Source organism: Oncorhynchus keta, unplaced genomic scaffold (assembly GCF_023373465.1).
Source record: "Oncorhynchus keta strain PuntledgeMale-10-30-2019 unplaced genomic scaffold, Oket_V2 Un_contig_3473_pilon_pilon, whole genome shotgun sequence".
In the NCBI taxonomy this organism is placed as follows: domain Eukaryota; kingdom Metazoa; phylum Chordata; class Actinopteri; order Salmoniformes; family Salmonidae; genus Oncorhynchus; species Oncorhynchus keta.
The window spans coordinates 90,423-115,840 of record NW_026287276.1 but is presented as its reverse complement, the minus strand read 5'-3'; the positions used below and the strand labels follow the sequence as shown (position 1 = coordinate 115,840).

At 45.2% G+C, this 25,418-nt stretch overlaps 1 pseudogene; it reads left to right on the top strand.

The window, feature by feature from the left end:
* Positions 1-25,418, top strand: part of LOC118383880 (methionine synthase-like) — a 115,136-nt pseudogene that overhangs the window by 32,917 nt on the left and 56,801 nt on the right.

Below are 25,418 nucleotides of genomic sequence, written 5' to 3'. Positions count from 1 at the left end.
GATATATTGTCTATAGATATAGGACTGATATATTGTGTATAGATATAGACCTGATATATTGTGTATAGATATAGGACTGATATATTGTCTACTACGGTCTATAGATATAGGACTGATATATTGTGTATAGATATAGGACTGATATATTGTGTATAGATATAGACCTGATATATTGTGTATAGATATAGGACTGATATATTGTGTATAGATATAGGACTGATATATTGTCTATAGATATAGGACTGATATATTGTCTATAGATATAGGACTGATATATTGTGTATAGATATAGGACTGATATATTGTGTATAGATATAGGACTGATATATTGTCTATAGATATAGGACTATAGGACTGATATATTGTCTATAGATATAGGACTGATATATTGTCTATAGATATAGGACTGATATATTGTCTATAGATATAGGACTGATATATTGTCTATACTACTGTCTATAGATATAGGACTGATATATTGTCTATAGATATAGGACTGATATATTGTCTATAGATATAGGACTGATATATTGTGTTTAGATATAGACCTGATATATAGGACTTGTCTACTACGTAGGTCTATAGATATAGGACTGATATATTGTCTATAGATATAGGACTGATATATTGTCTATAGATATAGGACTGATATATTGTCTATAGATATAGGACTGATATATTGTCTATAGATATAGGACTGATATATTGTCTATAGATATAGGACTGATATATTGTCTATAGATATAGGACTGATATATTGTGTATAGATATAGGACTGATATATTGTCTATAGATATAGGACTGATATATTGTCTATAGATATAGGACTGATATATTGTCTATAGATATAGGACTGATATATTGTCTATAGATATAGGACTGATATATTGTCTATAGATATAGGACTGATATATTGTCTATAGATATAGGACTGATATATTGTCTATAGATATAGGACTGATATATTGTCTATACTACTGTCTATAGATATAGGACTGATATATTGTCTATAGATATAGGACTGATATATTGTGTATAGATATAGGACTGATATATTGTGTATAGATATAGGACTGATATATTGTCTATAGATATAGGACTGATATATTGTCTATAGATATAGGACTGATATATTGTGTATAGATATAGGACTGATATATTGTCTATAGATATAGGACTGATATATTGTGTATAGATATAGGACTGATATATTGTCTATAGATACAGGACTGATATATTGTGTATAGATATAGGACTGATATATTGTGTATAGATATAGGACTGATATATTGTCTATAGATATAGGACTGATATATTGTCTATAGATATAGGACTGATATATTGTGTATAGATATAGGACTGATATATTGTGTATAGATATAGGACTGATATATTGTCTATAGATATAGGACTGATATATTGTGTATAGATATAGGACTGATATATTGTCTATAGATATAGGACTGATATATTGTGTATAGATATAGGACTGATATATTGTGTATAGATATAGGACTGATATATTGTCTATAGATATAGGACTGATATATTGTGTATAGATATAGGACTGATATATTGTGTATAGATATAGGACTGATATATTGTCTATAGATATAGATGATATATTGTCTATAGATATAGGACTGATATATTGATATAGGACTGATACTATTGTCTATAGATACAGGACTGATATATTGTGTATAGATATAGGACTGATATATTGTCTATAGATATAGGACTGATATATTGTGTATAGATATAGGACTGATATATTGTGTATAGATATAGGACTGATATATTGTGTATAGATATAGGACTGATGTATTGTGTATAGATATAGGAGTGATATATTGTGTATAGATACAGGACTGATATATTGTCTATAGATATAGGACTGATGTATTGTGTATAGATATAGACCTGATATATTGTCTATACTACTGTCTATAGATATAGACCTGATATATTGTCTATAGATATAGGACTGATATATTGTGTATAGATATAGGACTGATATATTGTCTATAGATATAGGACTGATATATTGTGTATAGATATAGGACTGATATATTGTGTATAGATATAGGACTGATATATTGTCTATAGATATAGGACTGATATATTGTGTATAGATATAGGACTGATATATTGTCTATAGATACAGGACTGATATATTGTGTATAGATACAGGACTGATATATTGTCTACTACGGTCTATAGATATAGACCTGATATATTGTGTATAGATACAGGACTGATATATTGTGTATAGATATAGGACTGATATATTGTCTATAGATATAGGACTGATATATTGTGTATAGATACAGGACTGATATATTGTGTATAGATATAGGACTGATATATTGTGTATAGATATAGGACTGATGTATTGTGTATAGATATAGGAGTGATATATTGTGTATAGATACAGGACTGATATATTGTGTATAGATATAGGACTGATATATTGTGTATAGATATAGGACTGATATATTGTATAGGACTATACGATCTATAGATATAGACTGATATATTGTCTATAGATATATATTGTGTATAGATATAGGACTGATATATTGTGTATAGATATAGGACTGATATATTGTGTATAGATATAGGACTGATATATTGTGTATAGATATAGACTGATATATTGTGTATAGATATAGGACTGATATATTGTCTATAGATATAGGACTGATATATTGTGTATAGATATAGGACTGATATATTGTCTATAGATATAGGACTGATATATTGTGTATAGATATAGGACTGATATATTGTGTATAGATATAGGACTGATATATTGTCTATAGATATAGGACTGATATATTGTCTATAGATATAGGACTGATATATTGTCTATAGATATAGGACTGATATATTGTGTATAGATATAGGACTGATATATTGTGTATAGATATAGGACTGATATATTGTGTATAGATATAGGACTGATATATTGTGTATAGATATAGGACTGATATATTGTGTATAGATATAGGACTGATATATTGTGTATAGATATAGGACTGATATATTGTCTATAGATATAGGACTGATATATTGTGTATAGATATAGGACTGATATATTGTCTATAGATATAGGACTGATATATTGTGTATAGATATAGGACTGATATATTGTGTATAGATATAGGACTGATATATTGTGTATAGATATAGACCTGATATATTGTCTATAGATATAGGACTGATATATTGTGTATAGATATAGGACTGATATATTGTGTATAGATATAGGACTGATAGATATAGGACTGATATATTGTCTATAGATATAGGACTGATATATTGTCTATAGATATAGGACTGATATATTGTCTATAGATATAGGACTGATATATTGTCTATAGATATAGGACTGATATATTGTGTATATATATTGTCTACCTGATATATTGTCTATATATTGTCTATAGATATAGACTGATATATTGTCTATAGATATAGGACTGATATATTGTCTATAGATATAGGACTGATATATTGTCTATAGATATAGGACTGATATATTGTCTATAGATATAGGACTGATATATTGTGTATAGATATAGGACTGATATATTGTCTATAGATATAGAACTGATATATTGTCTATAGATATAGGACTGATATATTGTCTATAGATATAGGACTGATATATTGTGTATAGATATAGGACTGATATATTGTCTATAGATATAGGACTGATATATTGTCTATAGATATAGGACTGATATATTGTGTATAGATATAGGACTGATATATTGTGTATAGATATAGGACTGATATATTGTGTATAGATATAGGACTGATATATTGTCTATAGATATAGGACTGATATATTGTCTATAGATATAGGACTGATATATTGTCTATAGATATAGGACTGATATATTGTCTATAGATATAGGACTGATATATTGTCTATAGATATAGGACTGATATATTGTCTATAGATATAGGACTGATATATTGTCTATAGATATAGGACTGATATATTGTGTATAGATATAGGACTGATATATTGTCTATAGATATAGGACTGATATATTGTGTATAGATATAGGACTGATATATTGTCTATAGATATAGGACTGATATATTGTGTATAGATATAGGACTGATATATTGTGTATAGATATAGGACTGATAGATATGAAACTAATATACATCTCTCTCTGTGAGTTCAGGGCCATTGCTGAGAAAGTGAAGCACTGCCATCCCAGAGTGCCCCCTACTGACGTCTTTCAGGACTACATGCTACTCGCAGGTAGAACAACACGTGTCTCGATGAGCTCTGTGTCCTTCCGGGCCGTTCCAGGGCTGGTATTTTATATAGAGCCTTGCAGAGTAGACGTGCTGATCTAGGACCTGAATCTACAGTCGATCTGCTCTGAGATTTACCTTCTCAGTCACGGTAGCTGATGATGATGATGATGATGAATAGTAGCAGCAAACCACTGACGAGCTTTTCACCACAGCTTGAGGATGTTTTGTGCCACAGGTCTGGAGCCGTTCAGGATCGGTCCGTACACTAATTTCGTCAACATCGGCGAGCGTTGCAACGTGGCTGGATCAAGGAAGTTCGCCAAGCTGATCATGTCGGGAAACTACGAGGTGAAACGTCTCTTCTTTTTATCCTCCTCGTCCCTGTCTGTGTCCCTGTCTGTATCCCGGTCCCCGGTCCCTGTCTGTGTCCCTGTCTGTGGCCCTGTCTGTCCCTGTCTGTGTCCCTGTCTGTGGCCCTGTCTGTGTCCCCTGTCTGTGTCCCGGTCCCCGGTCCCTGTCTGTGTCCCGGTCCCCGGTCCCTGTCTGTGTCCCTGTCTGTGTCCCGGTCCCTGTCTGTGTCCCGGTCCCCGGTCCCTGTCTGTGTCCCGGTCCCTGTCTGTGTCCCGGTCCCTGTCTGTGTCCCGGTCCCCGGTCCCTGTCTGTGAACCGGTCCCCGGTCCCTGTGTGTCCCGTCCCTGTCTGTGAACCGGTCCCTGTCTGTGTCCCTGTCTGTGTCCCTGTCTGTGTCCCTGTCTGTGAACCGGTCCCTGTCTGTCTCCCTGTCTGTGAACCGGTCCCTGTCTGTCTCCAGGAGGCGTTGAGCATAGCCAAGACCCAGGTGGAGATGGGAGCCCAGGTGTTGGACATCAACATGGACGAGGGGATGTTGGAGGGTCCTGCCGCCATGGCCCGGTTCTGCTGTCTCATATCCTCCGAGCCTGACATCGCCAGGGTAGGAATCACCTGGACATTTCAAAAAGATAAGATACCTGCGTACTGTTGAATGCTTCCCGACGGTTAATCGTGTTTCTAAACCACTTCCTGTGATGATGTTACTATGTACTGAGCTACAGGAAGCTGAGCCATGTTGTTGAAGGGCCTGGAGATGCAGGAAATCACTCTAAGAACAGAGTTCATCTATAGAAGAAGTTCTTTAGGCCTTTACTGAAGCTGAAGGTCACTTACCCAGCTCTTCTCGTTGTCCTCTTTATACTCATCTCTCTCTCCTCTTTATCCTCATCTCTCTCCTCTCCTCGTTGTCCTCTTTATCCTCATCTCTCTCCTCTCCTCGTTGTCCTCTTTATCCTCATCTCTCTCCTCTCCTCGTTGTCCTCTTTATCCTCATCTCTCTCCTCTCCTCGTTGTCCTCTTTATCCTCATCTCTCTCCTCTCCTCGTTGTCCTCTTTATCCTCATCTCTCTCCTCTCCTCGTTGTCCTCTTGATCCTCATCTCTCTCCTCTCCTCGTTGTCCTCTTTATCCTCATCTCTCTCCTCTCCTCGTTGTCCTCTTTATCCTCATCTCTCTCCTCGTTGTCCTCTTTATCCTCATCTCTCTCCTCTCCTCGTTGTCCTCTTTATCCTCATCTCTCTCCTCTCCTCGTTGTCCTCTTTATCCTCATCTCTCTCCTCTCCTCGTTGTCCTCTTTATCCTCATCTCTCTCCTCTCCTCGTTGTCCTCTTTATCCTCATCTCTCTCCTTTCATCGTTGTCCTCTTAATCCTCATCTCTCTCCTCTCCTCGTTGTCCTCTTAATCCTCATCTCTCTCCTCTCCTCGTTGTCCTCTTTATCCTCATCTCTCTCCTCGTTGTCCTCTTTATCCTCATCTCTCTCCTCGTTGTCCTCTTTATCCTCATCTCTCTCCTCTCCTCGTTGTCTTCTTTATCCTCATCTCTCTCCTCGTTGTCCTCTTAATCCTCATCTCTCTCCTCGTTGTCCTCTTAATCCTCATCTCTCTCCTCTCCTCCTAGTTGTCCTCTTAATCCTCATCTCTCTCCTCTTCTCGTTGTCCTCTTTATCCTCATCTCTCTCCTCTCCTCGTTGTCCTCTTTATCCTCATCTCTCTCCTCTCCTCGTTGTCCTCTTTATCCTCATCTCTCTCCTCTCCTAGTTGTCCTCTTTATCCTCATCTCTCTCCTCGTTGTCCTCTTTATCCTCATCTCTCTCCTCGTTGTCCTCTTTATCCTCATCTCTCTCCTCTCCTCGTTGTCCTCTTTATCCTCATCTCTCTCCTCTCATCGTTGTCCTCTTGATCCTCATCTCTCTCCTCTCCTCGTTGTCCTCTTTATCCTCATCTCTCTCATCGTTGTCATCTTTATCCTCATCTCTCTCCTCTCCTAGTTGTCCTCTTTATCCTCATCTCTCTCCTTTCATCGTTGTCCTCTTAATCCTCATCTCTCTCCTCTCCTCGTTGTCCTCTTAATCCTCATCTCTCTCCTCTCCTCGTTGTCCTCTTTATCCTCATCTCTCTCCTCGTTGTCCTCTTTATCCTCATCTCTCTCTCGTTGTCCTCTTTATCCTCATCTCTCTCCTCTCCTCGTTGTCCTCTTAATCCTCATCTCTCTCTCTCGTTGTCCTCTTAATCCTCATCTCTCTCCTCTCCTCGTTGTCCTCTTTATCCTCATCTCTCTCCTCTCCTCGTTGTCCTCTTTCCTCATCTCTCTCCTCTCCTTGTTGTCCTCTTTATCCTCATCTCTCTCCTCTCTCGTTGTCCTCTTTATCCTCATCTCTCTCCTCTCCTCGTTGTCCTCTTTATCCTCATCTCTCTCCTCTCCTCGTTGTCCTCTTGATCCTCATCTCTCTCCTCTCCTCGTTGTCCTCTTTATCCTCATCTCTCTCATCGTTGTCATCTTTATCCTCATCTCTCTCCTCTCCTAGTTGTCCTCTTTATCCTCATCTCTCTCCTCTCCTCGTTGTCCTCTTTATCCTCCTCTCTCTCCTCTCCTCGTTGTCCTCTTTATCCTCATCTCTCTCCTCTCCTCGTTGTCCTCTTTATCCTCTCTCTCCTCTCCTCTTGTATCTCTCTCTCTCTCTCTCTCTCTCTCTCTCTCTCTCTCTCTCTCTCTCTCTCTCTCTCTCTCTCTCTCTCTCTCTCTCTCTCTTTCTTCTCTTTCTCTTCTTTTCTTCTCGGTACCTCTGTGTATAGACTTGTCTAACTTCCAGGTGTCCTCTCTCTCCTCTCCTAGGTACCTCTGTGTATAGACTCGTCGAACTTCGAGGTGATCAAGGCGGGACTGAAGTGTTGTCAGGGAAGTGTATCGTGAACAGCATCAGTCTGAAGGAAGGAGAAGAGGAGTTTCTCCAGAGAGCTACGACTGTCAGACGCTACGGGGCTGCCGTGGTGGTTATGGCCTTCGACGAGGAGGGTCAGGTGAGACTGTCAGACGCTACGGGGCTGCCGTGGAGGTTATGGCCTTCGACGAGGAGGGTCAGGTGAGACTGTCAGACGCTACGGGGCTGCCGTGGTGGTTATGGCCTTCGACGAGGAGGGTCAGGTGAGACTGTCAGACGCTACGGGGCTGCCCTGGTGGTTATGGCCTTCGACGAGGAGGGTCAGGTGAGACTGTCAGACGCTACGGGGCTGCCGTGGTGGTTATGGCCTTCGATGAGGAGGGTCAGGTGAGACTGTCAGACGCTACGGGGCTGCCGTGGTGGTTATGGCCTTCGACGAGGAGGGTCAGGTGAGACTGTCAGACGCTACGGGGCTGCCGTGGTGGTTATGGCCTTCGACGAGGAGGGTCAGGTGAGACTGTCAGACGCTACGGGGCTGCCGTGGTGGTTATGGCCTTCGACGAGGAGGGTCAGGTGAGACTGTCAGACGCTACGGGGCTGCCCTGGTGGTTATGGCCTTCGACGAGGAGGGTCAGGTGAGACTGTCAGACGCTACGGGGCTGCCCTGGTGGTTATGGCCTTCGACGAGGAGGGTCAGGTGAGACTGTCAGACGCTACGGGGCTGCCGTGGTGGTTATGGCCTTCGACGAGGAGGGTCAGGTGAGACTGTCAGACGCTACGGGGCTGCCGTGGTGGTTATGGCCTTCGACGAGGAGGGTCAGGTGAGACTGTCAGACGCTTCGGGGCTGCCAGGGTGGTTATGGCCTTCGACGAGGAGGGTCAGGTGAGACTGTCAGACGCTACGGGGCTGCCCTGGTGGTTATGGCCTTCGACGAGGAGGGTCAGGTGAGACTGTCAGACGCTACGGGGCTGCCGTGGTGGTTATGGCCTTCGACGAGGAGGGTCAGGTGAGACTGTCAGACGCTCTTCTGCCGTGGTGGTTATGGCCTTCGACGAGGAGGGTCAGGTGAGACTGTCAGACGCTACGGGGCTGCCCTGGTGGTTATGGCCTTCGACGAGGAGGGTCAGGTGAGACTATCAGACGCTACGGGCTGCCGTGGTGGTTATGACCTTCGACGAGGACGGTCAGGTGAGACTGTCAGACGCTACGGGGCTGCCGTGGTGGTTATGGCCTTCGACGAGGAGGGTCAGGTGAGACTGTCAGACGCTACGGGGCTGCCCTGGTGGTTATGGCCTTCGACGAGGAGGGTCAGGTGAGACTATCAGACGCTACGGGGCTGCCGTGGTGGTTATGGCCTTCGACGAGGAGGGTCAGGTTAGACTGTCAGACGCTACTGGGCTGCCCTGGTGGTTATGGCCCTGAGACTGTCAGACGAGGAGGGTCAGGTGAGGCCTATGTGAACCCTTCGGAATTATGGCCTGAAGTTATCAGGTAAATTGGTCATCCATTTTGATCTGATCTTCCTAAGTCACAAAAAATACAATAATTAGTGTGTCATTAGTGTTTGTGTGTTATTAATTTAAGGGTCAGACTGTGTTTGTCTATTGTTGCTGACCTGATGAAGATCAGATCAAATTTTATGACCTTTTATGCAGACATCCAGATATTTCTGAAGGTCACATACTGTTGTTGTTACATTCCTAGAGGGGGTGGGGGGTCAGGATGTCAGGTGGTAGGGGCTGCCGTGGGGGTTATGGCCTTCGATGTAGGTGGTAGGGGAGGTGGGGGGGTCAGTTATGTTCGACGGGAGGGTCAGGTGGACTGTCAGGATGCTAGGGTGCCGTGGGGGTGGCCTTCGACTGGGGGGTCAGGTGTCACTGGTAGGGACGGGGCTGCCGGGGGTCAGGATGGCCTTCGAAGGGGGTCAGGGAGACTGGGAGGGGGTGCCGGGTGGTTATGGTAGGGAGGGTCAGGGGGGTCAGGATGGGGCTGCCGTGGTGGGGCCTGGGGGAGGGTCAGGATGAACTGTCAGGTAGGGGCTGCCGTGGGGGTGGGCCTTCGGGGGGGGGTCAGGATGTAGACTGTCAGGGGGGTGGGGGGCAGGATGTAACATGGCCCTCCTGTGGGGGGTCTAGGACTGTCAGTGGTACTAACACTGCCCTGGTGGTTATGGGTGGAGGGGGTCAGGATGTCAGTGGGGCTGCCGTGGGGTTATGTGGGTTGGGGGTCAGGATGCCCTGGTGGTTATGGCCCTAGGAGGGTCAGGTGAAACCCTTCGAAATTACCTGAAGTTATGTGTAAATTGGTCATCCATTTTGATCTGATCTTCATCTAAGTCACAAAAAAATACAATAATTAGTGGTTATTAGGTTTGGTGTTATTAATTTAAGCAGACTGTGGTCTATTGGTGACCTAGATGAAGATGATCAAATATTACTGCTTCCTGTTGTCACCCATGGTAGGTGGGACATGGGATATTTCTGGGGTTCACATACTGTTGTTACATTCCTAGGGGGGTGGGGGGGGCAGGATGTAGGTGGTAGGGGAGGTGGGTGTAGGTGGTAGGGGAGGTGGGGGGCAGGATGTAAGTGGTGGGGGGTGGGAGGGGGTGCAGGATGTAAGTGGTAGGGAAGGTGGGGGGCAGGATGTAAGTGGTGGGGGGGGGTGGGAGGGGGTGCAGGATGTAAGTGGTAGGGAGGGTGGGGGGCAGGATGTAAGTGGTAGGTGGGGTGGGGGGTCAGGATGTAAGTGGTAGGGGGTGGGGTGGGTGGGGGGGGCAGGATGTAAGTGGTAGGGGGTGGGGGGGCAGGATGTAAGTGGTAGGTGGGGTGGGGGGTCAGGATGTAAGTGGTAGGTGGGGTGGTGTGGGTGGGGGGGGGCAGGATGTAAGTGGTAGGTGGGGTGGGGTGGGGGGGGGTCAGGATGTAAGTGGTAGGTGGGGTGGGGTGGGTGGGGTGGGGGGGCAGGATGTAAGTGGTAGGTGGGGTGGGGTGGGGTGCAGGGGGGGGTCAGGATGTAAGTGGTAGGTGGGGTGGGGGGGGTCAGGATGTAAGTGGTAGGTGGGGTGGGGTGGGGGGGGGTCAGGATGTAAGTGGTAGGTGGGGTGGGGTGGGGGGGGGTGGATGGAGTGGTAGGGGGGGGGCAGGATGTAAGTGGTAGGTGTTACCTCATGGATTAAAGACCGGGAAACAACCAAGGCCTTGAAACAGCTGTCTTCTCTGGTTTCCTACAGGCTACCGACACAGAGCGCAAGGTCGACATCTGCAGCAGAGCCTATCGTCTCCTGGTAACTCAGGTGGGCTTTGACCCCAACGACATCATCTTTGACCCCAACATCCTGACCATCGGCACGGGCATGGAGGAACACAGCGAGTACGCCATCAACTTCATCAGAGCCACCAGGCTCATTAAGGTCAGTTGAGACCCGTGTCGTGTTTCTGCTAAACGCGGTCACTAACACTGCATCCTGTTGTCACTAACACTGCTTCCTGTTGTCACTAACACTGCTTCCTGTTGTCACTAACACTGCTTCCTGTTGTCACAACACTGCTTCCTGTTGTCACGCTCCGGGGATTTCTCTGGGACTGTGTCGTGTTTCTGCTAAACGAGGTCACTAACACTGCTTCCTGTTGTCACAACACTGCTTCCTGTTGTCACGCTCCGGGGACACTGCTTCCTGTTACCTTTTGTCACTAACACTGCTTCCTGTTGTCACTAACACTGCTTCCTGTTGTCACTAACACTGCTTCCTGTTGTCACTAACACTGCTTCCTGTTGTCACTAACACTGCTTCCTGTTGTCACGCTCCGGGGATTTCTCTGGGACTGTGTCGTCTTTCTGCTAAACGAGGTCACTAACACTGCTTCCTGTTGTCACTAACACTGCTTCCTGTTGTCACAACACTGCTTCCTGTTGTCACGCTAACACTGCTTCCTGTTCGTCTTTCTGTATCCACTGCTTCCTGTGATGTCACAGCTCCAGGGATTTCTGGGAAAGGTGTCGATTACATCTCACCTCACTAACATCTCAAACAACACGCATGGCAGTGTGGGCTTCCTGGCTGTACTGTTAATGACCCATACTGTGTTTTCTGTAGGAGTAACACTGCTTCCTGGGGTCAGGGTCAACCTGACCTTTTCAACAGTTATAATATATTGTCACTACACTGCTTCCTGTTGTCACAACACTGACCTTTGTCAACAGTTATAATATATATTTCTCTGGGAGTGTCGTCTTTCTGCCTGGGGTCAGGGTCAACCTGACACTTTCCTGTATATCACTAATACTATATCCTGTTGTCACAGGAGTCCTGTCTGTCACAACACTGACCTTTTAACAGTATATAATATATATATATATATTATCTGGGACTACAGGAGTCGCTCTGTAGGATCAACCTGACCTTTTAACAGTATATAATATATATATATATGTCACTAACACTGCTACCTGGATCACACTGCTTCCTGTTGTCACGTATATAATATATTATATTCTCTGGGAGTCGTCTTTCTGATCAACCTGACCTTTTAACTAGTACTATAGTATATATTATATATACACTGCTTATATATACTATTTTTATTGTCTATATACACTGTATGGGTCATAACACTGTATATATATATATATTACTCTACAGGAGTCGTTGGACAACCTGACCTTTTAACAGTATATAATATATATATATATTCTCTGGGACAGGAGTCTTTCTGAAGGATCAACACTGACCTTTTGTCACTAACACTGCTATATACTACAATATGCTATCCTTGTTTTTATATATATATATACACAGTATATACACAGTATGGGTCATATATATATTTATATATATTCTCTACAGGAGTTGTTGCCTGGGGCCAGGATCAGTGGTGGCCTGTCCAACCTGTCCTTCTCCTTCAGAGGCATGGAGGTCATCAGAGAGGCCATGCATGGAGCCTTCCTGTACCACGCCATCAAGGTAGGTGGAGCCTTCCTGTACCACGCCATCAAGGTAGGCGGAGCCTTCCTGTACCACGCCATCAAGGTAGGCGGAGCCTTCCTGTACCACGCCATCAAGGTAGGCGGAGCCTTCCTGTACCACGCCATCAAGGTAGGCGGAGCCTTCCTGTACCACGCCATCAAGGTAGGTGGAGCCTTCCTGTACCACGCCATCAAGGTAGGCGGAGCCTTCCATCTCCACGCCATCAAGGTAGGCGGAGCCTTCCTGTACCACGCCATCAAGGTAGGCGGAGCCTGTCCTGTTACCACCCATCAAGGTTTTCTGGAGCCTTCCTGTACCACGCCATCAAGGTAGGCGGAGCCTTCCTGTACCACGCCATCAAGGTAGGCGGAGCCTTCCTGTACCACGCCATCAAGGTAGGCGGAGCCTTCCTGTACCACGCCATCAAGGTAGGTGGAGCCTTCCTGTACCACGCCATAAGGTAGGCGGAGCCTTCCTGTACCACGCCATCAAGGTAGGATCAAGCCTTCCTGTACCACGTATATCAAGGTAGGCGGAGCCTTCCTGTACCACGCCATCAAGGTAGGCGGAGCCTTCCTGTACCACGCCATCAAGGTAGGCGGAGCCTTCCTGTACCACGCCATCAAGGTAGGCGGAGCCTTCCTGTACCACGCCATCAAGGTAGGCGGAGCCTTCCTGTACCACGCCATCAAGGTAGGCGGAGCCTTCCTGTACCACGCCATCAAGGTAGGCGGAGCCTTCCTGTACCACGCCATCAAGGTAGGCGGAGCCTTCCTGTACCACGCCATCAAGGTAGGTGGAGCCTTCCTGTACCACGCCATCAAGGTAGGCGGAGCCTTCCTGTACCACGCCATCAAGGTAGGTGGAGCCTTCCTGTACCACGCCATCAAGGTAGGTGGAGCCTTCCTGTACCACGCCATCAAGGTAGGCGGAGCCTTCCTGTACCACGCCATCAAGGTAGGTGGAGCCTTCCTGTACCACGCCATCAAGGTAGGTGGAGCCTTCCTGTACCACGCCATCAAGGTAGGTGGAGCCTTCCTGTACCACGCCATCAAGGTAGGCGGAGCCTTCCTGTACCACGCCATCAAGGTAGGTGGAGCCTTCCTGTACCACGCCATCAAGGTAGGCGGAGCCTTCCTGTACCACGCCATCAAGGTAGGTGGAGCCTTCCTGTACCACGCCATCAAGGTAGGTGGAGCCTTCCTCTACCACGCCATCAAGGTAGGTGGAGCCTTCCTGTACCACGCCATCAAGGTAGGTGGAGCCTTCCTCTACCACGCCATCAAGGTAGGTGGAGCCTTCCTGTACCACGCCATCAAGGTAGGTGGAGCCTTCCTGTACCACGCCATCAAGGTAGGTGGAGCCTTCCTCTACCACGCCATCAAGGTAGGTTGAACGCTAGCTAGCGGCCCTACTACGTTAGCCAGTGGCTATCGACATCTAGCCAGCTAGCGGCCCTACTACGTTAGCCAGTGGCTATCGACATCTAGCCAGCTAGCGGCCCTACTACGTTAGCCAGTGGCTATCGACATCTAGCCAGCTAGCGGCCCTACTACGTTATCCCTGCCTGAGTAACCCTGTTGTCCTGCTGTCTCCTATAGGACGGTATGGACATGGGCATAGTGAACGCTAGCTAGCGGCCCTACTACGTTATCCCTGCCTGAGTAACCCTGTTGTCCTGCTGTCTCCTATAGGACGGTATGGACATGGGCATAGTGAACGCTAGCTAGCGGCCCTACTACGTTATCCCTGCCTGAGTAACCCTGTTGTCCTGCTGTCTCCTATAGGACGGTATGGACATGGGCATAGTGAACGCTAGCTAGCGGCCCTACTACGTTATCCCTGCCTGAGTAACCCTGTTGTCCTGCTGTCTCCTATAGGACGGTATGGACATGGGCATAGTGAACGCTAGCTAGCGGCCCTACTACGTTATCCCTGCCTGAGTAACCCTGTTGTCCTGCTGTCTCCTATAGGACGGTATGGACATGGGCATAGTGAACGCTAGCTAGCGGCCCTACTACGTTATCCCTGCCTGAGTAACCCTGTTGTCCTGCTGTCTCCTATAGGACGGTATGGACATGGGCATAGTGAACGCTAGCTAGCGGCCCTACTACGTTATCCCTGCCTGAGTAACCCTGTTGTCCTGCTGTCTCCTATAGGACGGTATGGACATGGGCATAGTGAACGCTAGCTAGCGGCCCTACTACGTTATCCCTGCCTGAGTAACCCTGTTGTCCTGCTGTCTCCTATAGGACGGTATGGACATGGGCATAGTGAACGCTAGCTAGCGGCCCTACTACGTTATCCCTGCCTGAGTAACCCTGTTGTCCTGCTGTCTCCTATAGGACGGTATGGACATGGGCATAGTGAACGCTAGCTAGCGGCCCTACTACGTTATCCCTGCCTGAGTAACCCTGTTGTCCTGCTGTCTCCTATAGGACGGTATGGACATGGGCATAGTGAACGCTAGGTATAGCGGCCCTATCTACGTATCCCTGCCTGAGTAACCCTGTTGTCCTGCTGTCTCCTATAGGACGGTATGGACATGGGCATAGTGAACGCTAGCTAGCGGCCCTACTACGTACATATCCTATCCCTGCCTGAGTAAGCCTGTTGTCCTGCTGTCTCCTATAGGACGGTATGGACATGGGCATAGTGAACGCTAGCTAGCAGCCCATATCCTAGTATATCCCTGCCTGAGGTAATGTTGTCCTGCTGTCATCCTATAGGACGGTATGGACATGGGCATAGTGAACGCTATCCTAGCGGCCCTACTGACAGTTATCCCTGTACCTGAGTATACCCTGTTGTTTACCTGCATATCTACATATCCTAGTATAACTTACTGTACAGGGCATAGTTTACGCTACTACGGCCCTACCTAGTATATCCCTGTACTGAGTAACCCTGTTGTCCTGCTGTACTATCCTATAGGACGGTACAGGACATGGGCATAGTACATATCCTAGTATAACTTACTGTACAGGTATATGGTTTACACACTACGTTATCCCTACATATCTAGTATAACTTACTGTTATATGTTTACCTACAGTACATATACAGTACATATCCTAGTATAACTTACTGTACAGGTATATGGTTTAACACTACAGTACATATCCTGCCTGTCAGGTATATGATGAGTATATCGTACATATCCTAGCTGCTGAACAGGTATATGGTTTACAACTACAGTTATCTGGAACAAAGACCCGGAGGCACAGAGAAATCCTAGTATAACTTACTGTACAGGTATATGGTTTACACACTACAGTACATATCCTAGTATATCTTACTGTACAGGTATATGGTTTACACACTACAGTACATATCCTAGTATAACTTACTGTACAGGTATATGGTTTACACACTACAGTACATATCCTAGTATAACTTACTGTACAGGTATATGGTTTACACACTACAGTACATATCCTAGTATAACTTACTGTACAGGTATATGGTTTACACACTACAGTACATATCCAGTACATATCCTAGTATATCTTACTGTACAGGTATATGGTTTACACACTACAGTACATATCCTACATATCCTAGTATAACTTACTGTACAGGTATATGGTTTACACACTACAGTACATATCCTAGTATAACTTACTGTACAGGTATATGGTTTACACACTACAGTACATATCCTAGTATAACTTACTGTGCTTGTATACACAGGTATATGGTTTACACACTACAGTACATATCCTAGTATAACTTACTGTACAGGTATATGGTTTACACACTACAGTACATATCCTAGTATATCTTACTGTACAGGTATATGGTTTACACACTACAGTACATATCCTAGTATAACTTACTGTACAGGTATATGGTTTACACACTACAGTACATATCCTAGTATAACTTACTGTACAGGTATATGGTTTACACACTACAGTACATATCCTAGTATATCTTACTGTACAGGTATATGGTTTACACACTACAGTACATATCCTAGTATAACTTACTGTACAGGTATATGGTTTACACACTACAGTACATATCCTAGTATATCTTACTGTACTTGTACACACAGGTATATGATTTACACACTACAGTACATATCCTAGTATAACTTACTGTGCTTGTATACACAGGTATATGGTTTACACACTACAGTACATATCCTAGTATATCTTACTGTGCTTGTACAGGTATATGGTTTACACACTACAGTACATATCCTAGTATATCTTACTGTGCTTGTACACACAGGTATATGGTTTACACACTACAGTACATATCCTAGTATATCTTACTGTGCTTGTATACACAGGTATATATGGTTTACACACTACAGTACATATCCTAGTATATCTTACTGTGCTTGTATACACAGATATATGGTTTACACACTACAGTACATATCTTAGTATAACTTACTGTACAGGTATATGGTTTACACACTACAGTACATATCCTAGTATATCTTACTGTGCTTGTATACACCGGTACACAGCCTTCGGGAAAGTATTCAGACCCCTGGACTTTTCCCACATTTTGTTACGTTACAGCCTTATTCTAAATTGGATCACATTTTTTTCCCCCTCAGCAATCTACACACACTATCCCATAATGAAAAAGTAAAAATGTTTTTTTTTTTTAGAAATGTTGGCAATTTGTTAAACAGAAATACCTTATTTACATAAGTATTCAGACCCTTTGCTATGAGACTCGAAATTGAGCTCAGGTGCATCCTGTTTCCACTGATCATCCTTGAGATGTTTCTACAACTCGATTGGAGTCCACCTGTGGTAAACTCAATTGATTGGACATGATTTGGAAAGGCACACACCTGTCTATATAAAGGTCCCACAGTTGACAGTGAATGTCAGAGCAAAAACCAAGCCATGAGGTGGAAGGAATTGTCTGTTGAGCTCCGAGACAGGATTGTGTCGAGGCACAGATCTGGGGAAGGGTACCAAAACATTTCTGCAGCACTGAAGGTCCCCAAACAGGGGCGTCATCATTCTGCAGCACTGAAGGTCCCCAAGAACAGGGGCGTCATCATTCTGCAGCATTGAAGGTCCCCAAGAACACAGTGGCCTCCATCATTCTGCAGCATTGAAGGTCCCATTCTGCAGCAGAAGGTCACAGTGGCCTCCATCATTCTGCAGCACTGAAGGTCCCCAAGAACAGGGGCGTCATCATTCTGCAGCACTGAAGGTCCCCAAGAACAGGGGCGTCATCATTCTGCAGCACTGAAGGTCCCCAAGAACAGGGGCGTCATCATTCTTAAAAGGAAGCGGTTTGGAACCAACTTGGCCGCCCGGCCAAACTGAGCAATCGGGGGAGAAGGGCCTTGGTCAGGGAGGGGACCAAGAAACTGACAGAGCTCCAGAGTTCCTCTGTGGAGATTGGAGAACCTTCCAGAAGGACAACCATCCCTGTAGGACTCCACCAATCAGGCCTTTATGGTAGCGTGGCCAGATGGAAACCACTCCTCAGTAAAAGGCACATGACAGCCCGCTTGGAGTTTGCCAAAAGGCACCTAAAGACTCTCAGACCATGAGAAACAAGATTCTCTGGTCTGATGAAACCAAGATTGAACTCTTTGGCCTGAATGCCAAGCTTCACGTCTGGAGGAAACCTGGCACCATCCCTACAGTGAAGCATGGTGGTGGTAGCATCATGCTGTGGGGATGTTTTTCACCATCCCAACAGGGAGAGCATGGTGGATGAACGGAGCAAATTCTGTATGAACAGGTGCATACTGGTCACCTGGTTAACACAGTACATCTGTCCACCTGAACATCTGGCACCATCCCTATGGTGAAGCATGGTGGTGGTTAACAGCATGTCTGGAGGAAACACTGGCAGTACATATTCATCCCACAGTACATACTGTGAAGCATACTGGTGGTTAGCACATGCTACTGGGGATCTGGTTTTTCAGTATAGGAACTGGTCCATCTGGTTAACACAGTACATGTCCTGCTGTATAAACAGGTACATACTGGTCCACCTGGTTAACACAGTACATACTGGTCCATCTGGTTAACACAGTACATACTGGTCCACCTGGTTAACACAGTACATACTGGTCCATCTGGTTAACACAGTACATACTGGTCCATCTGGTTAACACAGTACATACTGGTCCATCTGGTTAACACAGTACATACTGGTCCATCTGGTTAACACAGTACATACTGGTCCACCTGGTTAACACAGTACATACTGGTCCACCTGGTTAACACAGTACATACTGGTCCATCTGGTTAACACAGTACATACTGGTCCATCTGGTTAACACAGTACATACTGGTCCACCTGGTTAACACAGTACATATTCTGCTGTGTAAACAGGTGCATACTGATCCATCTGGTTAACACAGTACATACTGGTCCATCTGGTTAAACAGTACATACTGGTCCACCTGGTTAACACAGTACATATTCCACCTGGTAAACAGTACATACTGGTCCACCTGGTTAACACAGTACATATTCTGTATAACAGGTACATACTGGTCCACCTGGTTAACACAGTACACACCTGGTTAACCCAGGTACATACTGGTGCACCTGGTTAACACAGTACATATTCTGCTGTGTAAACAGGTACATACTGGTCCAAACCCAGGTACATACTGGTACATATTCTGTATAACAGGTACATACTGGTCCATCTGGTTAACACAGTACATACTGATCCATCTGTATAAACAGGTACATACTGGTCCACTGGTTAACTGGTTAACACAGTACAACTAGGAAAGTCAGTTAAGAACAAATGTAACAGTGGGTTAACTGGTACATACAGTGGTCCACCTGGTTAACACAGTACATATTCTGTCAGCTGGGGATTCGAACTAACCTTTCAGTACATACCACTAGGCTCCACCTGGTTAACACAGTACATATGGTCCACTGGTATAAACAGGTACATACTGGTCCATCTGGTTAACACAGTACATACTGGTCCATCTGGTTAACACAGTACTACATACTGGTCCACCTGGTTAACACAGTACATATTCTGCTGTATAAACAGGTACATACTGGTCCACCTGGTTAACACAGTACAAATTCTGCTGTATAACCAGGTACATACTGGTCCACCTGGTTAACACAGTACATATTCTGTATAAACTGGTAATACAGTACATACTGGTTAACACAGTACATCTGGTATAAACAGGTACATACTGGTCCACCTGGTTAACACAGTACATATTCTGCTGTATAAACAGGTACATACTGGTCCACCTGGTTAACACAGTACAATTCTGCTGTATAAACAGGTACATACTGGTCCACCTGGTTAACACAGTACATGTTCTGCTGTATAAACAGGTACATACTGGTCCACCTGGTTAACACAGTACATACTGGTCCACCTGGTTAACACAGTACATACTGGTCCATCTGTATAAACAGGTACATACTGGTCCATCTGGTTAACACAGTACATACTGGTCCATCTGGTTAACACAGTACATACTGGTCCATCTGGTTAACACAGTACATACTGGTCCATCTGGTTAACACAGTACATATTCTGTATAAACAGGTACATATGGTCCACCTGGTTAACACAGTGATATTCTGCTATAAACAGGTACATACTGGTCCACCTGGTTAACACAGTACATATTCTGCTGTATAAACAGGTACATACTGGTCCACCTGGTTAACACAGTACATATTCTGCTGTATAAACAGGTACATACTGGTCCACCTGGTTAACACAGTACATATTCTGCTGTATAACCAGGTACATATGGGCCACCTGGTTAGCACAGTACATATTCTGTATGGGCTCACAGGTACATATGGTCCACCTGGTTAACACAGTACATGGGCTGCTGTATAAACAGGTACATACTGGTCCACCTGGTTAACACAGTACATATGGGCTCACCTGGTTAACACAGTACATGTCCTGGGTATAAACAGGTACATACTGGGCCACCTGGTTAACACAGTACATACTGGGCCACCTGGTTAACACAGTACATGTCCTGCTGGTATAAACAGGTACATACTGGTCCACCTGGTTAACACAGTACATATTCTGCTGTGTAAACAGGTACATACTGGTCCACCTGGTTAACACAGTACATACTGGTCCACCTGGTTAACCCAGTACATGTCCTGTAACTCTGTGTCTGTATGTCTCTGCTCGCTGGGGTTACCATGATCCCTAGTACAGTGTACTAGATCCCCTCTGAAGAGAATCCTGTCGTTTTCAGAGCTGTGCCAAAGGAGGGAAGAAGGTGGTCCAGACGGATGAGTGGCGAGAGGGAACAGTGGAGGAGAGGCTGGAGTATGGGCTCATCAAGGTTAGTATAGTATGGGTTCATCAAGGTTAGTATAGTATGGGCTCATCAAGGTTAGTATAGTATGGGCTCATCAAGGTTAGTATAGTATGGGCTCATCAAGGTTAGTATAGTATGGGCTCATCAAGGTTAGTATAGTATGGGCTCATCAAGGTTAGTATAGTATGGGCTCATCAAGGTTAGTATAGTATGGGCTCATCAAGGTTAGTATAGTATGGGCTCATCAAGGTTAGTATAGTATGGGCTCATCAAGGTTAGTATAGTATGGGCTCATCAAGGTTAGTATAGTATGGGCTCATCAAGGTTAGTATAGTATGGGCTCATCAAGGTTAGTATAGTATGGGCTCATCAAGGTTAGTAAGAGAGAGGCTGGAGTATGGGGTTCATCAAGGTTAGTATAGTATGGGCTCATCAAGGTTAGTATGGGCTCATCAAGGTTAGTATAGTATGGGCTCATCAAGGTTAGTATAGTATGGGCTCATCAAGGTTAGTATAGTATGGGCTCATCAAGGTTAGTATAGTATGGGCTCATCAAGGTTAGTATAGTATGGGCTCATCAAGGTTAGTATAGTATGGGCTCATCAAGGTTAGTATAGTATGGGCTCATCAAGGTTAGTATAGTATGGGCTCATCAAGGTTAGTATAGTATGGGCTCATCAAGGTTAGTAAGAGAGAGGCTGGAGTATGGGCTCATCAAGGTTAGTATAGTATGGGCTCATCAAGGTTAGTATAGTATGGGCTCATCAAGGTTAGTATAGTATGGGCTCATCAAGGTTAGTATAGTATGGGCTCATCAAGGTTAGTATAGTATGGGCTCATCAAGGTTAGTATAGTATGGGCTCATCAAGGTTAGTATAGTATGGGCTCATCAAGGTTAGTATAGTATGGGCTCATCAAGGTTAGTATAGTATGGGCTCATCAAGGTTAGTATAGTATGGGCTCATCAAGGTTAGTAAGATGGGCTCATCAAGGTTGGTAATGGGCTCATCAAGGTTAGTACAGTATGGGCTCATCAAGGTTAGTATAGTATGGGCTCATCAAGGTTAGTAGGAGTATGAGGCTAGTATGGGCTCATCAAGGTTAGTATAGTATGGGCTCATCAAGGTTAGTATAGTAGTATATGGGCTCATCAAGGTTAGTATAGTATGGGCTCATCAAGGTTAGTATAGTATGGGCTCATCAAGGTTAGTATAGCATATGGGCTCATCAAGGTTAGTATAGTATGGGCTCATCAAGGTTAGTATAGTATGGGCTCATCAAGGTTAGTATAGTATGGGCTCATCAAGGTTAGTATAGTATGGGCTCATCAAGGTTAGTATAGTATGGGCTCATCAAGGTTAGTATAGTATGGGCTCATCAAGGTTAGTAGGAGAGAGGCTGGAGTATGGGCTCATCAAGGTTAGTATAGTATGGGCTCATTAAGGTTAGTAGGAGAGAGGCTGGAGTATGGGCTCATCAAGGTTAGTACAGTATGGGCTCATCAAGGTTAGTACAGTATGGGCTCATCAAGGTTAGTATAGTATGTGCTCATCAAGGTTAGTACAGTATGGGTTCATCAATGTTAGTATAGATTGGTTCATCAAGGTTAGTAAGAGAGAGGCTGGAGTATGGGCTCATCAAGGTTAGTATAGTATGGGCTCATCAAGGTTAGTATAGTATGGGCTCATCAAGGTTAGTACAGTATGGGCTCATCAAGGTTAGTATAGTATGGGCTCATCAAGGTTAGTAAAGTATGGGCTCATCAAGGTTAGTATAGTATGGGCTCATCATGGTTAGTATGGTATGGGCTCATCAAGGTTAGTGTGGTATGGGCTCATCAAGGTTAGTTTAGTATGGGCTCATCAAGGTTAGTTAAGTATGGGCTCATCAAGGTTAGTAGGAGAGAGGCTGGCGTATGGGTTCATCAAGGTTAGTATAGTATGGGTTCATCATGTTTAGTATGGTATGGGCTCATCAAGTTTAGTATAGTATGGGTTCATCAAGTTTAGTATGGTATGGGCTCATCAAGTTAGTATAGTATGGGCTCATCAAGGTTAGTATAGTATGGGCTCATCAAGGTTAGTATAGTATGGGCTCATCAAGGTTAGTATAGTATGGGCTCATCAAGGTTAGTAAGAGAGGCTGGAGTATGGGCTCATCAAGGTTAGTATAGTATGGGCTCATCAAGGTTAGTATAGTATGGGCTCATTAAGGTTAGTATAGTATGGGCTCATCAAGGTTAGTATAGTATGGGCTCATCAAGGTTAGTATAGTATGGGCTCATCAATGTTAGTATAGTATGGGTTCATCAAGGTTAGTAAGAGAGAGGCTGGAGTATGGGCTCATCAAGGTTAGTCTAGTATGGGCTCATCAAGGTTAGTATGGTATGGGCTCATCAATGTTAGTTTAGTATGGGCTCATCAAGGTTAGTATAGTATGGGTTCATCAAGGTTAGTATAGTATAGGCTCATCAAGGTTAGTATAGTATGGGCTCATCAAGGTTAGTGGCATGCAGGTACCAAGTTATTGTCCCTTTCTCTACTGATCATATACTGCAGGGACCAAGCTATTTTCAGGTATGTCTAGAAAATGGTTCTGGTCAAAACTGTACAGATACATTTAAGGTACAAATCTCTCTCTTTCTCCATCACAATTGCTATCAATATTCCTTCTCTGTCTCTCTCTCTTGCTCTTTCCAGGGTATAGATAAGTATGTGGTAGAGGACACAGAGGAGGCGAGGTCCCAGGCTGAGCTCTATCCGAGGCCCCTACACGTCATCGAGGGGCCCCTGATGAACGGCATGAAGGTGGTGGGAGACCTGTTTGGAGCTGGGAAAATGTTTCTACCTCAGGTGAGGGGGAAGATATGGAGGGGAGAAGAGATATCCTCAGGTAGGGGGGGAAGAGATATCCTCAGGTAGGGGAGAAGAGATATCCTCAGGTAGGGGGGGAAGAGATATCCTCAGGTAGGGGAGAAGAGAGATCCTCAGGTAGGGGGAAGAGATATCCTCAGGTAGGGGGAAGAGATATCCTCAGGTAGGGGATAGAAGAGATATCCTCAGGTAGGGGGAGAAGAGATATCCTCAGGTAGGGGGGGAAGAGATATCCTCAGGTAGGGGGAAAGAGATATCCTCAGGTAGGGGGAAGAGATATCCTCAGGTAGGGGGAAGAGATATCCTCAGGTAGGGGGAAGAGATATCCTCAGGTAGGGGAAAGAGATATCCTCAGGTAGGGGGAAAGAGATATCCTCAGGTAGGGGAAAGAGATATCCTCAGGTAGGGGAAAAGAGATATCTCAGGTAGGGGGGTAGGGGAAGAGATATCCTCAGGTAGGGGGAAAGAGATATCCTCAGGTAGGGGGGAAAGAGATATCCTCAGGTAGGGGGAAGAGATATCCTCAGGTAGGGGGGAAGAGATATCCTCAGGTAGGGGAAGAATCCTCAGGTAGGGGGAAGAGATATCCTCAGGTAGGGGGAAGAGATATCCTCAGGTAGGGGGAAGAGATATCCTCAGGTAGGGGGGAAGAGATATCCTCAGGTAGGGGGGAAAGAGATATCCTCAGGTAGGGGGGAAAGAGATATCCTCAGGTAGGGGGGAAAGAGATATCCTCAGGTAGGGGGAAGAGATATCCTCAGGTAGGGGAGAAGAGATATCCTCAGGTAGGGGAGAAGAGATATCCTCAGGTAGGGGGAAGAGATATCCTCAGGTAGGGGGAAGAGATATCCTCAGGTAGGGGAGAAGAGATATCCTCAGGTAGGGGAGAAGAGATATCCTCAGGTAGGGGAGAAGAGATATCCTCAGGTAGGGGGAAGAGATATCCTCAGGTAGGGGAGAAGAGATATCCTCAGGTAGGGGAGAAGAGATATCCTCAGGTAGGGGGAAAGAGATATCCTCAGGTAGGGGGAAGGTAGGGGGAAGAGATATCCTCAGGTAGGGGGAAGAGATATCCTCAGGTAGGGGGAAGAGAATCCTCAGGTAGATATCCTCAGGTAGGGGGAAGAGATATCCTCAGGTAGGGGGAAGAGATATCCTCAGGTAGGGGGAAGAGATATCCTCAGGTAGGGGGAAGAGATATCCTCAGGTAGGGGGAAGAGATATCCTCAGGTAGGGGGATATCCTCAGGTAGGGGAAAGAGATATCCTCAGGTAGGGGGAAGAGATATCCTCAGGTAGGGGGAAGAGATATCCTCAGGTAGGGGGAAAAGAGATATCCTCAGGTAGGGGGGAAGAGATATCCTCAGGTAGGGGGAAGAGATATCCTCAGGTAGGGGGAAGAGATATCCTCAGGTAGGGGGAAGATATCCTCAGGTAGATATCCTCAGGTAGGGGGAAGAGATATCCTCAGGTAGGGGAGAAGAGATATCCTCAGGTAGGGGAGGAAGAGATATCCTCAGGTAGGGGGAGAAGAGATATCCTCAGGTAGGGGGGGAAGAGATATCCTCAGGTAGGGGGGAAGAGATATCCTCAGGTAGGGGGGGAAGAGATATCCTCAGGTAGGGGAGAAGAGATATCCTCAGGTAGGGGGAAGAGATATCCTCAGGTAGGGGGGGAAGAGATATCCTCAGGTAGGGGGAAGAGATATCCTCAGGTAGGGGGAAGAGATATCCTCAGGTAGGGGGGAAAGAGATATCCTCAGGTAGGGGGGAAAGAG